Consider the following 17,287-nt stretch of genomic DNA (forward strand, 5'->3'; position numbering starts at 1 on the left):
CACACACACACACACACACACACACATATACCCCTGCCCCTTCCCCACTATTGCCTCTCAGATCTTTAACATATTCAAATCTGTATGACTGTCTAGCTCTCTAGTGCTTGGGTGGGATAGAAAGAAGGAATCATGGGTATAAAGCATAATTTGCAAACCCAGAGATGCTGTTGCACATCTGGCCAAGCTGAAGGCAGCCGTAAGGCCTCTTGGAGGCTGCAGACCCAGAGCCTCTCCCAGGGGAGAGGCATTGCTGAAATGTTTCATTGCAGAGACCATACGCTTGGCAGGGATAGGGAATAGCTGTTTCTGGACTCATGTACCCTGTTTGTTCAGTATGGAAAAGTCTAGTTCCCTACGGGATATCCCTTGTGGGAGCCTGCCAGAGAGTAAGAACAGAGAATTGATGAGCTTTGGTGACTCAAATCTGGAAGCACAAAAATCACCAGGCCTAGAATTTGGCTTAATAAACTGATTTACATTCTAAAATGTTTTTCTGAACACTCTGGGATTTTTTGATGTGAGGTTGGCAGGGATGGTATGGTTGGCTGGAGGGGTGGTACTGATTGGCAGAATTCTTAAATGTTCTGATGACCAGGTCACAAAGGATGTCACCAGGTTCCCTTCCCTCCACCCCACTTAGGTAAGGATGATGTGGTTTGACTTAATGGAAATATGTAGTGCGGGGGTCACATCATTTTGTGTTGTTTGCAAAGGAGATTTGGTCCATGCTGCCAAAGAATCATTTCAGAGCATTGACATAGTGTTTGGTCTCAGGGCTGGAAGGTTATTATCTGCAATGCCAAGAAGTGGGAATTGCCCCATGGAGACTGTTGTAAAACAGACCTGGCGTTTCTGGACAGTGTAGCTCGTTCTCTTGTTGCACCTTTTCTCAGCGCTTTCTCTCACTCTGAAGTTGATTTATTTCCCTTCCCATTTGTGTTGGGGGCGGTTATGCTTCAGCTTAACTGGTAATGTGGGAATTTCTTCCCTGATGAGTGGGTATGCAACACTTTCCCTTGAAACGTGTCTTCTCCTGGGACTCTGCAAGGTCCTCTGCTAGCTGGCCTGGGTTTTCAATCACATCTGAATCCTAGAGAATTTTCTCGTCTCATACTGCCTGCTACAGTATTTAAGAATTCCCAGCAGAAAGTGAGATGCAGAGGCTTTGGTGTTGTTTTGAACTTGGCTGATTATTCCTGAGATGGCTATTTATTTATACAGCTTTGAGGAAACCTGAAGTCCTGAGAGGCAGTGGTGGTTTCCAGGAAGGAGGAAATAAAGTTTTTAAGGTGCTATTGTGGTGAGACTGTGAAGTCCAAAGGGGAGGGAGATTGATTCCTTCATCATCACTCTGCTAGTTCTGCTACCAAGAGGGAAGCTCCCTCGACTCAGGAAATGGGGTCTCCTGAGGTGCCCTCCTATTCATTTTCCTGCCTCCCTCTAACAACAACCCGCAGAGTTCAGTGAGCTGCCTGTCACAGAGCTGCAGACTCTGCCAAGGTATTGTTCCAGCATTAAGTGACCTGTAACCTCAGGAGATGTGAATGTGAAGGACCTGCAGCTCTTGCCTGTGAAGCATCTGTTGTCAGCAGCTTTTGCTCATGAAAAGGAATACCTTGGGCTTTTCATAGGCCACCAGTGTGTCCTTTTCTTTATAGCTGCTGTTATGTAAAGGTTAAGAAAATATGGGTGAAAGGCAGATGAGATGGTGAACACAAAAAAAGAAGGAACGAGGTAGTTCCCCTCGAGGCCAAGGTACTTTTTCTAGTACTTTTTTCCATGGTTGATCATCATGAGGACCTGCTAGCCAGGAAGGACATGTTAAAACCTGTGGTAGAGACCTCACAACTCATTCTGGCCTTGTCCTAATGCTTACCTCCATGAGGCAGCTGGAGCCAAAAGGAGTATGAGCTGAGATGGTCAGAAGTTCCAAGGGTGTTTCAGGAAAAACAGCCTAGGTCACAGGATATAACACTTGACTGGGACAGAGAGCTCTGTGGACGTGCTGCCAAGTACCCGGTGTGCAGCTGAGGCGTCCATCCAGACCCCACTGTGTGGGCTGCCATTGGGAGAGGGGTGAGCAGAGCACTCAGCGGGGTTGGTTGGTGGGAAGATGCACTTTTCCATTTCCCAGCACATGAGTCATCTTCTCTGGGCCCCTGAGCTGTGCTTCCATGGACAGTGGCAAGAAGGGGGTGTTGTGGCTGAGTAGCAGCATCTGTGCCGGGGGTGGGGAGAGAAGGGGGTTGGGGCAAGGGTAAAGATTTAAATCCTTCACTAATCAACAGCAGTTTGAATCACATTTTTATGAGTAGGGAAGTGATAAATCAGACTTGAGTGGTCAGTCCCCAAGTCCTGTCAGCTGGTGCCCTTCTAAAGGCTTCTCTCCAGGCCAGTCTGCATGCTGTCAGAGTCACCACCCAGCCACACGGGTCCCTTACTAAAACCAGGAAGCAAGGGCCTGATGTTGCCTGGCCCTCCCAGGTACTTGAGGTCTGTAGTGATTTGGCAGTCACTGTAAGTTACAGAACATCTGGGCCATCATTTTTCTTTCCATTTCTTCTTGGATGTGTCCTTCTGGGTGGGTGTTTGCATAAGTCAGTTTCTGGACTCTGTGGAGAAAGAGCATTCCAGCCTGAAGCAGAGTGATCTGTGACCCCCCAAGGCACAGTCAGACTCCTCTCAATCCATGCCTGGCCTTCCCTGAAGATGTGGTACTTCAGGACTGATTTGGAAAAGAACAGGGAAGTCCTTACTAAATGTTCTTTGCTGACGTTTGGTTCATTTTGTGTGTGAGGATCAGTGCTATCCTTGCATGGTTCTCTTTGTTTCACAGTCCCATCTTCAAGGGGTGGAAGTAATATACGTTAGTGAGTTTATTTTTCAAGTATACTTTCCTTATGATTAGGAGAGACAAGAACTATTTGAAAGATTTGGACACCTTACAATGCAAAATGGAGGGAAAAGGCTTTAGATGGTGGTGAGAGAAAGCTATCTTCTTTTCCTAGCTTATAGTTTTCCCTACAACTCAGGGAGGCAGAGGTTGTGAGGTGAGATTTGTCCCCCTCCTTTCTTTTTGGGGAAAATAAGTCTTATTATGCTGCATCATGTAGCCACGTAAACTTTCTGGTCTCAGCATCCTCTTAAAACTCAGGACTACTCAGGGCTATTGCTGGGGGAGACCTTTAACTGCTCATCTCATCAGAACCCTGTGCAATTAATTACCCTACTTTAGTGGAACTACACGGAGCCTAGAATCTTAATACTCTACACTGAAGTGGCTGTGGACAGATAAATTTGGGGGGTATGTAGGGGTTCTTAACATAGTGCCTGGTATTTATTAAGCTCTTGGGAAGTATTGAATACACAGATAAAGAGGGCCACAATTTTGGGCAGGCCAGCTCTCACTGAAAAGTGTGTTTTTTACCTGGCCAGTGTCCAAAATCGTCCTAGTTAGTGAATGATGGGTGGTGGTGAGATAGGTGGTTCCCAGAGTGATGTCATGATTGGTAATCTCTCTGCGGCATTCCCAAGCCTAAAGGGAGAAATGGGCCTTCTCCATGTGCTTCGGCATTTAACACTTCAGTAGCCATCTGATTGGTTGACACGATGCTCGAGGGTGAACTCTTGATCTAAACCACAGGCGCTTGAAGAATTTTAATTTTTTAAAAATTCTGTAATTTAAGGAAATAAAACTCAAGTTTCTAGAGGAGGAATAATTGAAGCAACATTTGTGGTAGGGCATCACTGAAACCCCACTGCATCCCCCATCTGTGCCCAATTTGCTCCAATCTGGCCCTTTTTTCCCCCTTCCTTTCTCTCTCCCCCCTTTCCTCTCTCTCTTTTTAAAAAATATGTTTTATAATTCCTGGAATCAAAACCATCTCAGGCACACACTGTTTTATTTTACTGTATTATTGGATTATACTTCCTATAAATCATTGGATGTTATTCATTGGCCACCACTGGAATAACTTCCCTTTTCTGTGCCCTGGCCCCTTCTTTTCCTCTTCTTTTTCCGCCTCAGCCAGTTCATAGGCAACATAGGCCTCTATTTCAGTCTTGTAGAAAATCCCTGGTGGCAGCAAGAGGGCACCCAAGAGACACCTTGTGTGTGCCTTTGGTGCTCCCTGCCCTTAGGGAACATGTAGGGACTAGAATTGAGGTAGGCTGACTAGCATTCCTTTCATTATCATTTCTGATTGCTTTTATGGTTGGTTAGTAATCCCAAATTGCAGTAGGTGGAGGGATTACCACATGTGCACCTCTAGAGTGAGAGAGAACCATGACCTCTACATGGCCCAGTAGAGCTCAACTCAAGATGTGTGGGACGCTTGAGATGGGGACCTCACCTCTGTGCCATTGTTGTTTATGGCAATTAGCTCTAGTTAATTGAGTTGTTTAGTTCGTAGTAAAAGCTTCCTTGTCACACACCATATAACAGTCTTCAGACCTTCAGTAAAACAGTTTGCCTCACTGTGGCAGTTGCCTTCTGTCTAAATCTCTTCCCAAGCAGAATGTATGGAGTGCCTAATCCTCTGCTTGTCAGAACAATTGTATAGGAAATCCACCTTTCATCATAAAGGGGTTAGATTTGAGTTTAGCCTTACAAACTAACTGTCCCTTTTATTCTTCCTTCTAAATCTCTGTTAGAAAAAGCCCTGGGACTTTGTCTCCACAAGGATCCATGAGTTGATTTTACAGGTAATCAGTACTGCCTCATCTTTATTTAGAGAATTGTTTCATTTAGTGTATGTTAATGAAAAAGAGCCAGTTTGGCTAACAGATTTTATAAGGAATAGATTCAAGGGTCAAAAGAGGCTAGACTTTGGAAGGCAGGCTAAGGAGGATCCATCCTTGAGCTATGCCCTCTGTCCCTCTGGGGAAATGTAAGTATGAACAGGCTGCTCAGCAGAGACTTCCCTCACAGTTCCCTGGAAAAGAAGAAAATGCGACTGTGTCACGTGACCTTCTCTTTCCTGACTTTGAATCCCTGGGTCCTTGTTTTCAGAATGAATTTGTTACTTTAGACTGGGAGAGGAGAGCCCATTGTGAAAAATTAAATAAATGAAAGTCATACCAGTTCATTCACACTTGTCTATAAAGCTTAGTCGCATGTCATGCCATTTGCAGAAATGGTCTCTTTCTGCCTCAGGGTGACAGACAGTACGCTTTATTGTCAGTGGCTACTTTATCATGAAGTACAGAAGTACAGTTTTGCCTGGTAATTTTGTGTGGACTATATACCTCATCTCTATTGCTGTTTTATAAGTTCTCTTATTTGATTTTGTTTTGCTCCAGAACAGGAATATTCTGAAAGGGAGACTTTGAGGGAAGTGTTGGTAGTAGTACTCTCTGCTTCCTTTTCCAAGCTCTCTAAGCTTTTTCAAAGGATTAAGATCTAAATGTGTAGTTTACAGGGGCTTAGGCCAAATACGCACTATTTGTTGAAGACACAGAAAGTAGGTAGGGACTAGGAGTGATGAGTAGGGGGAGTATGTTGCACTTTGGGTCCTAACCAGTTAAGTTATTGGTCTGGGGAAGAATCAGAGGGTTTGGCCAATAAAGACCATGGAGCAATACTGTGATAATATCACATGCCCTTCTATATTTGCTACATGCTCCTATAACTTTCAGAGACAGGTGGGATAGATATTTTCTGTTCTGTAGATGATGAGAAACATATAAGAAGATTAAGTGACTTAAGCAAGGTACACAGCTAGTAAATTCACTCAGATCTCAAGTGTCCAACCATCTAGGTCAGAAGATAGAAAAACTACTTTGGATTTAATTGAGAGCAGAACAGTCAGGCACCCCACCCCAAATTAGCAGCTGCTATTTTTTTTTTCTTTTCAATAGTTTCTTTTTCCATCATTTTGTGTAGCTGCTATTTTTTGATGGAGATATGATCTTTGAATCTGATCTGAGAAGAGGAACAGAAGTGGAAATGAGCAAGTTGGGGGAATCAGAATTCTCCCAAGTTGCTTGAGACTGAGACGGACTCAGAAGTAATGCGATGGCAGCAAGAATGGTTTGGGCAAATCTAGGCTTTCTGGCTGTGCTCCACATTTACTGTTGTGTGGGTGAGGGTGACCACTTGGTAAAAGAAGCTTTTGGCCTTTTCTCTTGATTTGGACTATGTAGTGTGTGTGTTTTGTTTTGTTTTTTAAAAGATTTTATTTATTTATGCATACAGAACTGGAGTGCAGGCCAGAGGTGCAGGGGTGGTGAGAGGATTCATTAGAGAGAGAATGGGGAACAGAACAGGCAGATTGACAAAGTACACTGCTGAGGGGAGCAGCAGGCGGGACAGGAGAGGTCTGCTGTGACATGTGGGTCACCTCCGGGTTGGGGATTGAACTCACACTGAAACAGCTACAGCTCACTTGCAGCTCCCATTGCACCACCAGGGAGGGCCCATGTCTCTTTTTTTTTAAAGAAAGATTTTTTTTTAAGGAATGCTGTTTTTTATTTCCACCATCTTTTTCAGTATCTTTCTTATTAAAAAAAAAAAAGAGGCTTTCAGATGCCATTCTTTAGCTGAGACAGTGATTCTTTTTTTGGCTAGAAGTGTAGGGAAGTAGATCTATATCATTCATGGAAATATGAAATCTTAGAAAGAATGATAAAGTGTAAATACATGTGAAATGACTACCCAGGTTCAGAAATACTAATATTGTTAGTACTGCAGACTCCGTGTGTGTCTTGTCCCTTCATAGCTCTCCCTTGACCTTACAAGTAATTATCTTTACCTGTGGAATTTATTTTCCCTTGCTTTTTCTTTACAGTATACATCCCTAAACGACACATACTTTTGTTATTGCCTCCATATAAGTGAAGTCATGTTAACCAGACTATTTATATTCCTTTCTCTCTAGCTTATTTTGTTCTATGTTAGCTCTGTGAGTTCTGTCCATGTTGATGTGTTTAGTTGTAGTTCCTTCATTTTTATTGCTATAATACTATATTTTGTTTATCTGTTACAGTTTATCCAGTCTTCTGTTTATTGATATTTGAGTTGTTGTCTCTTTGGGGGTTCTAATGGGCATTGAGTTCATTGACAGTTACTGGTTGGTATATTTAGGTTTATGTATACCATCCTGTTTTTAAAAATCATTTTTACTGAGGTAAAGTTTACATATAATAAAATGCACCCAATTTAAGGGTTCATTTCAGTGTGTTTGAACAATTTATATACACGTGTGACTTATCACAATCAAAATTAGAACATTTCCACTACCCCAAAAAGTTCTTTTTTTAAAAAAATATTTACTTATTTATGCATACAGGACTGGGGTCCAAGCCAGAGGTGTATGGGCAGTGAGAGAATTTGCCAGAGACAGAGTGGGGAGCAGAATAGGCAGATTGTCGGAGTACTCCACTGAGGGGAGCAGTGGGCGTGTCAGGAGAGGTCTGCCACATGTGGGTCACCTCCAGGGCCTGGGTTTTGAACTCGCACTGAAGCAGCCGTGTCTTGCTTGCAGTGCTGCATCCTAACCCGTTGCACCACCAGGGACAAAAAATTCTTTTTATGCCTATCCCAGTTATCTCCATCCTGCCCCTGACCCCAAACAACCACTGATTTGCTTTCTTTCTTTCTTTTTTTTTAAGGATTTTTATTTATTTATGCATACAGAACTGGGATATAGGCCAGAGGTGGGGGCGGTGAGAGGACAGAGTGGGGAGCAGAAGAGGCAAATGTACTGAAATCCACTGCTGAGGGGAGCAGAAGGCGGGTCAGAAGAGGTCTGCTGTGCCGTGTGGGTCAACTCCCTGGCCAGGGATTGAACTTGTGCTGCAGTGGCTGCGATATCCTCACAGTGCTGTGCTTTAACCTGTTGCACCAATAGGGAGGGCCCTGATTTACTTTCTGTCACCATACATCAGATAGGTTTTTCTAAAGTTTGGAACCTCAGTGTATATTCTTTTCTGTCTGACTTTCAGTTTCACTCTTTGTGATGTTTCTGAGGTTTATTCATTTTGTTTTATATCATTCCTTTGTATTACTGAATAGTAGTATTTTGTTGCATTGGGTATAATATAATTTTATTTACCTGGTTACCTGTTGATGAACATTTGAGTTGCCTCTCATTTGGGGTTATGTGTAAAAGGGTCTGAATATTTGTATGAAAGTATTTTGTAAACACATTTCATCTCTTCTTGGGTAAATACTTAGGATTGAATTTCCTGGGCCATATGCTGAGTTTATGTTTAACTTCATAAGAAACTGCTTTCTAAAGTGGTTGGACCTTTTTACTTCTTTCCAGCAGTATGTGAGAGTTCCAGCTTCTTTGTATCTTTGCCATCATTTGATATTGTTAGCCTTTTTTTACATTAGCTATTCTAGTTGATGTGCAGTGCTTTTTAATTTTGGTTTTAATTTGTATTTCCCTAGTGGCTGAGAATGAGGAGTGACTTTTCATGTGTTTGTCATTTGTAAACCTTCTTTGTTAAATGTCTATTAAATCTTTTGCCAATATTTTAAATTATTTGTCTTATTATTATTTTAAGAGTTCTAGATATAAGCCCCATATCAGATACATGTTTAACAAATAATTTCTCTCATGCTCTCCTGGTTTCCTACTTATTCAGGTTTTTCTTTTTCTCCTTTCTCACCTTCTTCAGATTCCTCTACCCCACTTCCCACCCCTCCATTTTGTTCTCTATTCCTCTTCATTAATTTCCTTTTCTTTTAGTGGTTACCCTAGGAATTCATACATGCATATATACCTTGCCAGAAGTCAAAAGTTTTGCATTATGTTTATTCTCCTAAACTATACAGCAACTACAGAACACTTAAATTCTATTTTTTCTCTTCCTAGTTTATCTTCTCAGTTTATTTGCTGTTATCAGGTATTTTAATTATTTTTTCCTTGAAAGTCTTAAGAGACAAATTTTCCTCATTTTCATTTTTTAAGATTATTTTTTATTTTGGTAGTAAATTTGATAGTAAATGTTTAGACTCATTACCCATTTGTTTATTGCTTTCTTTTCATTCTGATTTTTTTTTCCAGATCTTCCAACTGGGATCATTTTGTTTCTAATTGAAGTGTATGCTTCCTAATTTATTTATTGAAATTCTTTTGATGACAGACTTTTTCAGTTTTGTCTGAAAAAGACTTTTGTGTTTTTCCTAAAAGCTCAACATTCTCACAAAATGATGTAAAAATAAACTACTATTTAAAAAAAAAAAGCCCATCATTCTGTGATAATAGAACTTTAGGTTAGTAGGTATTTTCCTTTAACCCATTCAAGATACTTCACTATTGCTGAGTAAATAGCTACCAGGCTGTTTCTTTTTCAAAAGTAGTCTGTTCTTCCTGGCTGCTTTTCAGGTGGTCTTTTGTCCATCCATCTGTCCTTTCTTCCTAGCTTCCTCCTTTTCTTCCTTCCTCTTTCCCTTTTTAAAGTCTTTGATGCCTTGCAGTTTTAAAGATTTATGTGGGTTTGAATTTATTTTTTATTTTTCCTAGGGATTTGTTGGGTTTCTTGTTGTGAGTTGTTTTTTCATTTTCAGTAGTTTAGGAAAATTTTTAGCATTCTTTAAAAAAATACTACATGTCAGACGACCAACAAGCATATGAAAAAATGTTCAACATCGCTGTTATAAGGGAGATGCCAATTAAAACCACAATGAGATACGACCTCACACCAGTGAGAATGGCACATCTTAAAACTAGCAACTACAAATGTTGGTGAGGATGTGGAGAAAAAGGAACTCTTCCTGGACTGCTGGTGGGAATGCAGACTGGTACAACCACTATGGAAAACTGTTTGGAAGTTTCTCATACTGCTAAAAATGGAGCTTCCATATGACCTAGCAATTCCACTCCTAGGTATCTACCCAAAAGACACAAAAACACTGATTCAAAAAGACATCTGCACCACCTTGTTTATTGCTGCTTTATTTACAATTGGAAAAACATGGAAGCAGCCAAGATGCCCAAAAGTAGATGACTGGATTAAAAAGATGTATATATACACAGTGGAATATTACTCAGCAATAAAAAAGAAAAACCCATGCCTTTTGCAGCAACATGGATAGAGCTGGAAGGGATCATGTTTAGTGAAATAAGCCAGAAAGAAAAAAATAATACCAGATGGTTTCACTCATAGGAGGAGCATTGAAGGACCGGGGGGGGGGGTAAATAATAATGAATAACTATATACCAGAGACATTTTACTTGGGGTGGAATGGGATCAAAAATGGGGTAGGGAGGGAAGTGCACTGGACTATGGTGATGGCACATAGGTGATTTGGTGATGGGAAGCCCACGGGGATTACAACTGAGATGGATGGAAAAAGGCACAAATGATGTAAAAATAAACTGTTACATTATTTTTTAAAAATTAAAAAAAACTGCATGTACTCATGCTTTCCCTTCTTTTATGACTCTGATCAGACACATATTTTACTTTACCTGTTTATTTTATTTTATTTTTTTTTTAATTTTTTTTTTTTAAAGATTTATTTATTCATACAGAACTGGGGCACAGGCCAGAGATGCGGAGGGTGAGAGGATTCACCAGAGACAGAGTGGGGAGCAGAACAGGCAGATCAACGAAGTACACTGCTGAGAGGAGCAGCGGGCGGGTCAGGAGAGGTCTGCCACGCCATGTGGTCACCTCCGGGGCAGGCGGGGATCGAACTCATGCGGAAGTGGCTTTAGCTTCTCAGTGCTGTGCTTTAACCCGCTGCGCCACCAGGGAGGGCCTACCTGTTTATTTTTTTAAAGATTTATTTATTTGTGCATACAGAACTGGGGTACAGGCCGGAGGTACAGGGACATTTAGAGGGTTCACCAGAGACAGAGTGGGGAGCAGCATAGGCACATCGACAAAGTACACTGCTGAGGGGAGCAGCGGGCAGGTCAGGAGAGGTCTGTCCTGTCATGTGGATCACCTTTGGGGCAGGTTGGGATTGAACTCGTGAAAGTGGCTTTAGCTTCTTAGTGCTGTTCTTTAACCCCACTGCGCCACCAGAGAGGGCCCAGACTTTACCTCTTTTTATATGGTTTTTAAACCTCTTTCATTTTCCTGACACTCTGTTATATTATAGACTTTCAGTTCATTGACTCTTTCCTTAGCTATCTCTAATCTGCTGTTAAGAATGTTCCACTAAGTTTTTATTTCAGTTATATATTTTTATTTCCAGTAGTTTAAAAGAATTATTTATAGTTTCTTATTCTCTGAACATATCTGTGAGCTTGGCTTTTAGTTCTTTAAAATGAAAGTGGGTCTTTTAGAGATTGTATGATGAAGTGGTTCTTTTAGGTGAGTTTCTGCTGATTTCTTGTTTGTGCTGTTATTGTTCATGTGTATTGTTTCCTATGTAATGTAAAACTTTCTGTAATCTTTTTTCTTCAGTATTTCAAGTGGAAATTATAGGTGAAAATAGAGAAATAATTTGAGTTTAATTTTGTTCACAGCCTTGTCTAAAATAATCATTCTAAAATATCTACTTGAGGGTTCTTAGACCATCCAGGTGATGTGAATTTAGGCTGCCCAGCAATAAATTCCTTTCCATTAGCCAGGGTGTTAGTGTTTTCAGTGCCATATTTTTCCTTTTCTAATCTGTCCTTGGGTTTGACATATTTAACTTTCTAGTTGTCTTCCCAAAGGGCAAAATGTTACTTCTAATTTGCTCTTATACTTTGGATATACCCCTGTGGGATTCTAGCTTTGTGGCAGAGACCTTGGGCATCTTACATTGGGGGTGACTATGAAGCCTTAGAAACCAAAGCTCAAGTTCATCAGGGCATCAGTGTTCTACATTTACATCTCTCACCTTTACTCATTGCTGATCAGAGCATTTCTTTTTAATTCATCACCTATTTTTTAAAAGTAGTTTCTCCAGGATAAGTGTTCCATTGCGAGAACGGATCTTTTCACCCCAAGACTGGAACATTGGTAAACTCTTTTGAGTGATGTGACATAGGCACCTGTACTTAGAAGATGGCAAGGGCTTGTAGACTGCTTTTTCAAAGGGTAGCTCCTCCAACTTTGTTTTATGGCAATTCATGTTGTTGAACTCACATTTAAAATTTTCCAAGGGATGTTCAAGGTGGAGACTACTTAGAGGACTTAAATCTATGGGGAAGAAAAAGAAAGGAAGGGGGTGGGAAGGTCTACAGCTGAATTGATAGAAGTCATTTATTACCTAAAAGCTGTGAGCTAGAGATCTGGAAAAGCATGCTCTTTAGTTTCTGTCACATTGTATTATATGTCTGGTGAACCATGTTGTCCCATAAAATCCTTTTCATTAGTCAGGGTGCTCTTTTCTTTCATTCTTGACTATTATTCTTCTTAAAGCTGCTTGATTTGCTTGTGTCTCACTTTTCTCTTTAGATGACAGATTGTCATATAGTTAGGGATTTATTTACTGCTATTGGAGTTCGTGGCTCTTTAGTCCCCTGTTTAGATATAAGATTCCCATCTTCAAGCTTATTTCAAAAGATGCCTGTGTGATCCCATGCCCCAAGTGCCAACAGCAGATGCAGCAATTGACACGGTGCGGGGAATTTCCAACTGCTGGGTAGGTTTCTGAAATCCAGACACGTGCTGTTCACACTCTGGCTTCTGAGGCAAGGATCAGTGGTTGAAAGAGGGGAGGGGCTGGCAAGGGACTGGAGGGAGAAAGCTCTTGTGATGCCTGCCCAGGGCTTACGGCTGTGTTCGGCTTTCTTCATCTCTTCTCCAGCTGGTGTTGGCAGGGTAAAATAAATCACTGTAGGATAGTTATGAGTTGAACTCACTGGGGGCTTCTTTGAGGCACATCTATGACGTCATCCTGTTATCACTGCTTGTTCTTCATAACCTCTTTTCACCTCTCCCCTGAGAGAGGGTGATGCCCTAAACTCATGTCAGGGCAATAAGCAGAGAAAATGTTTGGTAATCATTATTTTGAGATGCCTGCTAAGGACACAATTGTAGGCCATTGACACATTCTTCAAGATTCTGTGTTGGAAGAGAAACTCTCTGTAGACACTGCCTAATACCCCTTGTGGAACAACTTTAAACACAGAGTCAAAATTCCTAAGTGGTCTTTCTTATTCCTTTTACCCCCCTCCCCCATGGGCTGCCAACACACACACTCACATATTCATATTTTCTCTCATAAACACACACATTGCACACAGTCTGCTCTCTATACAACATTGATCATGCCACTGCTCGAATCCCATTTCACTCAGTAAAAGCCAGTGTTTGCAAGGCCTTCTTATATGGAACTTCCCCTGCTTCCCAATTCCCCACACCCATACCTTGTTTCTTTCTGACCTCCTTCACTGCTGTTGTCTCCCTAATTTACTTTGCTTCAGTCACACTGTCCTCCTTTTAGGTCCTCTGATAAGTCAGCCACATTTGGTTTGGGCCTTTGCATTAACAGCTTTTTTCTACTTGGAATGCTCTGCTTCCAACTATCTTGAAGGCAAAGACCTCACCTCCTATAACTCTATTCTCTGAGGCCTACCTTGACTATCCTACACTCACTACACTCTCACCTAGTTCTCCTGGTCTTCCTTACCTTTGTTTTTCCACTTACTTTCTAAATGCTAGGTGATGCTGTACATAAGTTTATTATTCCTTTTCTCCTTCAATTCCTCTGCAAGAATGTAAGGTCCCTGCAGATAGGGAACCTTGACCTGTTCACTGATGCATTGTGAGCATGTGTCATGGGACCTGGTGTGTTGTAACTTCTCAGTAGATGTTTTGTATTGAGTTCAAGTCAAGAATATAGTTTGTCAGTCAATTTGAGCAGTGAAGATTGAATGGCAAGACCAGATCTCTTATCTGGGTTATTATTCATAATAATGTTTTATTTTAGGTAGGGAGACATTTCTGAAATGTAATTTCCAAATGCGAGTTTTGTATTCTGACACTAAATCAATATACATGAAGCATGCTTGGTATTTACTATTAATCCTGTAATCAGTGGCTTCACAGCTCTAGAAAGCAAAATTTCTTTGACGGCAGCCTAAGTTGTATCCTTTTTGATATCCTAAATCTTTCATTATTTGTTCTTTGTCCTTTTTTTCCTGCCCATATTTACTCCCTCATTTCTCCTTTACCACTTATTTAACATATTTTTCCTTTCATAATACTGAATAAACTGTCCTTTTTATGTAAACTAGTTCTTCAAAAAAGAAATTCAAATTTTTTGATTTGTTGAGAGTACTAAACATTTTTTTAAAAAGAGGGAAAAATGTGGAACCCAATGATAAACTCGTGAATGTCAAAAAACAGTGATACTCCTTCCTCTGTATGTGTGTGTGAATATACAAGGTTTTTTTTTTTAATTTGAAATGATATTGAAATGTTTGATTTTACTGTTTTTATTCGTTATAGGTATTCTGAGTTATAAAATTTATTGCAAACATGTTTAGTGACTGAATAATGTTCTCATGTAAACATGCTAACATTTGATTAATCATCACCCTGTTTTGGATTTTTCTCCTCCCACTTTTCTAGTCTTATACTGCTATAATTACACATCTTTGTACATAAGATCTTTGTCTGCATTTCATAGCATTTTTATTTAAGTGTATTTTTAGAAGCTTGGTTTTGAGATTGAAGGGTTTAAAGTCTCAACACTTGATACATGATGCTGGATTAGTTTCTTAAGAGATTGTGCCAATTTACACTCTTAACAGCAGTGTCTGAGAATGCCCAGTGATATGCAACCTTTCAGTAGCATTGAGTATTGTTAAATATTTTATAATCCACAGTATAATATAGGCTTCCTGTATTTGTAGAACAAATGATAGAAGAAAATTATCATTTTTTAAAAATATGCTTTCTGGCCCTCCCTGGTGGCGCAGCGGGTTAAGCACTGCACTAAGAAGCTAAAGCCACTTCCACATGAGTTCGATCCCCGCCTGCCCCAGAGGCCAGATGGCGTGGCAGACCTCTCCTGACCCGCCCGCTGCTCCCCTCAGCAGTGTACTTCGTCCATCTGCCTGTTCTGCTCCCCGCTCTGTCTCTGGTGAATCCTCTCACCCTCCGCATCTCTGGCCTGTACCCCAGTTCTGAACGAATAAATAATAAATAAAATCTTTAAAAAAAAATAGGCTTTCTTTTTTAGAGTTATCTTAGGCTATTGTTGGGAAATAGACTTCCCATATATACCTCCATGTCCAAACACATTCAGCTCACTTAAAAATCTGGCACCAGAGTAGGATATTTGTTAGAATTAGGTGAGCTATATTGATACATCATTATCACCTAAAGGCTGTACTTTACATCTGGGTTCATTTGGGAGGTTATATCTTATGGTTTTGACAAATATATTATTACATGTATCCAGATTGTAATACACAAACTAATTTAGGCTGCCCTAAAGGTCCTTTGTGCTCTGCCTAGTCATCTTTCCCCGTAGCTCTTGACAACCACTGATCTTTTTTTATTTTCTCCATAATTCTGCCTTTTCCAGAATGTCATATATTTGGAATCATACAATTATATAGTGAGTAGCCTTTTTAGGTTGGCTTCTTTCACTTAGAACAATGCATTTAAGTTTCTCCCATGTCTTTTTGTGGCTTGATAGCTCATTTGTTTTTAATGGTAAATAATGGTGCATTGTATAAGTATACAGCAGCTTATCTGTTAACCTGCCGAAGGATATCATAATTGCTTTCTAAATTTTGGTGGTTATGATTATAAACTTCTCTATTAACACCTATGTGTAGGTTTTTGTATGAACGTAAGTTTTCCAGATAATGTGGGTAAATACCAAGGAGTGTGATTGTTGGATTGTATAAGACTGCACTTAATTTTGAAAGTTAACTGCCCAACTGTCTACCTTGTTTTAACTTGTATTTATTTAAGTATGTGAAAATGGATTTTTGCCCCTTGTGATTTATTAACGATTTATAGTTCTGTAGAATCTTACTCTCTGTTCATTTCACTGTTCTAGCTTGCTATCTTGTGTATCAGTTTGAGTTTTACAGATAGTAAATATAGTTAGTCCCTTCTATATTCATTCACATTTTTCTTATTTACATTTGATTTTTTATTATAGTTGTGGCTTTTAAATATACAATAATTTTATAAGTTAAAAGATGTTTTTATTTTCCTTTTGTGACATTCTGTTACTCTTAAGCTTAAAAGGGTTTTCCACTGGAAAAGTTTTTTTTTATATTTTATAACAGTTTATTTTTACATCATTTTGTACATTTTTTTCCCCATCTCAATTGTAATCCCCGCGGGTTTCCCATCACCATGTCACCCATGTGCCATAACCAAAATCCCGTGCACTTCCCTCCCCCCCACCTCCCGTTTTTGATCCCATTCCCCACTCTACCCCCGCAAAATGTCTCTGATGTATGGTTGTTCATTATTTTTGTTATTTTCTCGCCTGGTCCATTATACTCCTGCTATGAGTGAAACCATCCGGTATTTTTCTTTCTCTTTCTGGCTTATCTCACTAAGCATGATCTTTTCCAGCTCCATCCAAGTTGCTGCAAAAGACATGTGTTTCTCTTTTTTGGTTGCTGAGTAATATTCCATTGTGTATATGAACCACATCTTTTTTATCCAGTCATCTACTTTTGGGCATTTGGGCTGCTTCCATGTTTTTCCAATTGTAAATAAAGCAGCAATAAACATGGGGGTGCAGGTATCTTTTTTCAATCGGTGTTTTTATGTCTTTTGGGTAGATACTTAGGAGTGGGATTGCTGGGTCGTAGGGAAGCTCCATGTTTAGCAGTTTTAGGAACCTCCAAACAGTTTCCACTGGAAAAGTTTTTAACTAGCTCTGCAAATACGTTTTTATTTCTGTCAGCTACAAGAATTCTAGTATCATTTATAGGTGATTTCATTCAGCAGGTAAGAGATACATGTTATCTTGCATGGCCATTTCAGGGAACCAAAAAAAAAAAAATGGTTGCCTTTGTGGCAATCCTTTTTTCACTAGTGAATAAACTGTCTCTGTGTAACAGAATGTTACTCTGGAAACATGTCTTTATTTTGTGGAGTAAAAAGCTCTTGGGGTAAACCATCTATTGAGCTGAACAAGGCAATAAGGCTGGGTCCACAAGCCACCAGTGCGTGGGACCATACTTAGCCAGAAGACATTTGGATACCGGTGTTTCCCATAGTCTCTGATGACCTTTTCATTGGCTAACCTTGACTTTGGGAGCACTCTACAGGTGTGCTGAAGGCAGCCTTTTGACTGAGTGAGTTTCTGCACTTCTCTCTTTTGGGTTTGGGTAATATGAGGAAGAGGGTAGAGAATAATGAGATAGCTTTGAAATGTGTTTGCTTTAAGGAACTCAGAGAGGAGGGA

The 17,287-nt window shown here is 40.2% G+C and overlaps 1 protein-coding gene across 1 annotated transcript in view; it reads left to right on the forward strand.

Annotated features, from left to right (window-relative positions):
- SMG6 (SMG6 nonsense mediated mRNA decay factor) overlaps window positions 1-17,287 on the forward strand; it is a 207,773-nt gene that overhangs the window by 56,164 nt on the left and 134,322 nt on the right. The gene's annotated exons all lie outside the window — the stretch shown is intronic.

The sequence above is a fragment of the Condylura cristata genome, unplaced genomic scaffold (genome assembly GCF_000260355.1).
Source record: "Condylura cristata isolate star-nosed mole 26May11 unplaced genomic scaffold, ConCri1.0 scaffold00017, whole genome shotgun sequence".
NCBI lineage: Eukaryota > Metazoa > Chordata > Mammalia > Eulipotyphla > Talpidae > Condylura > Condylura cristata.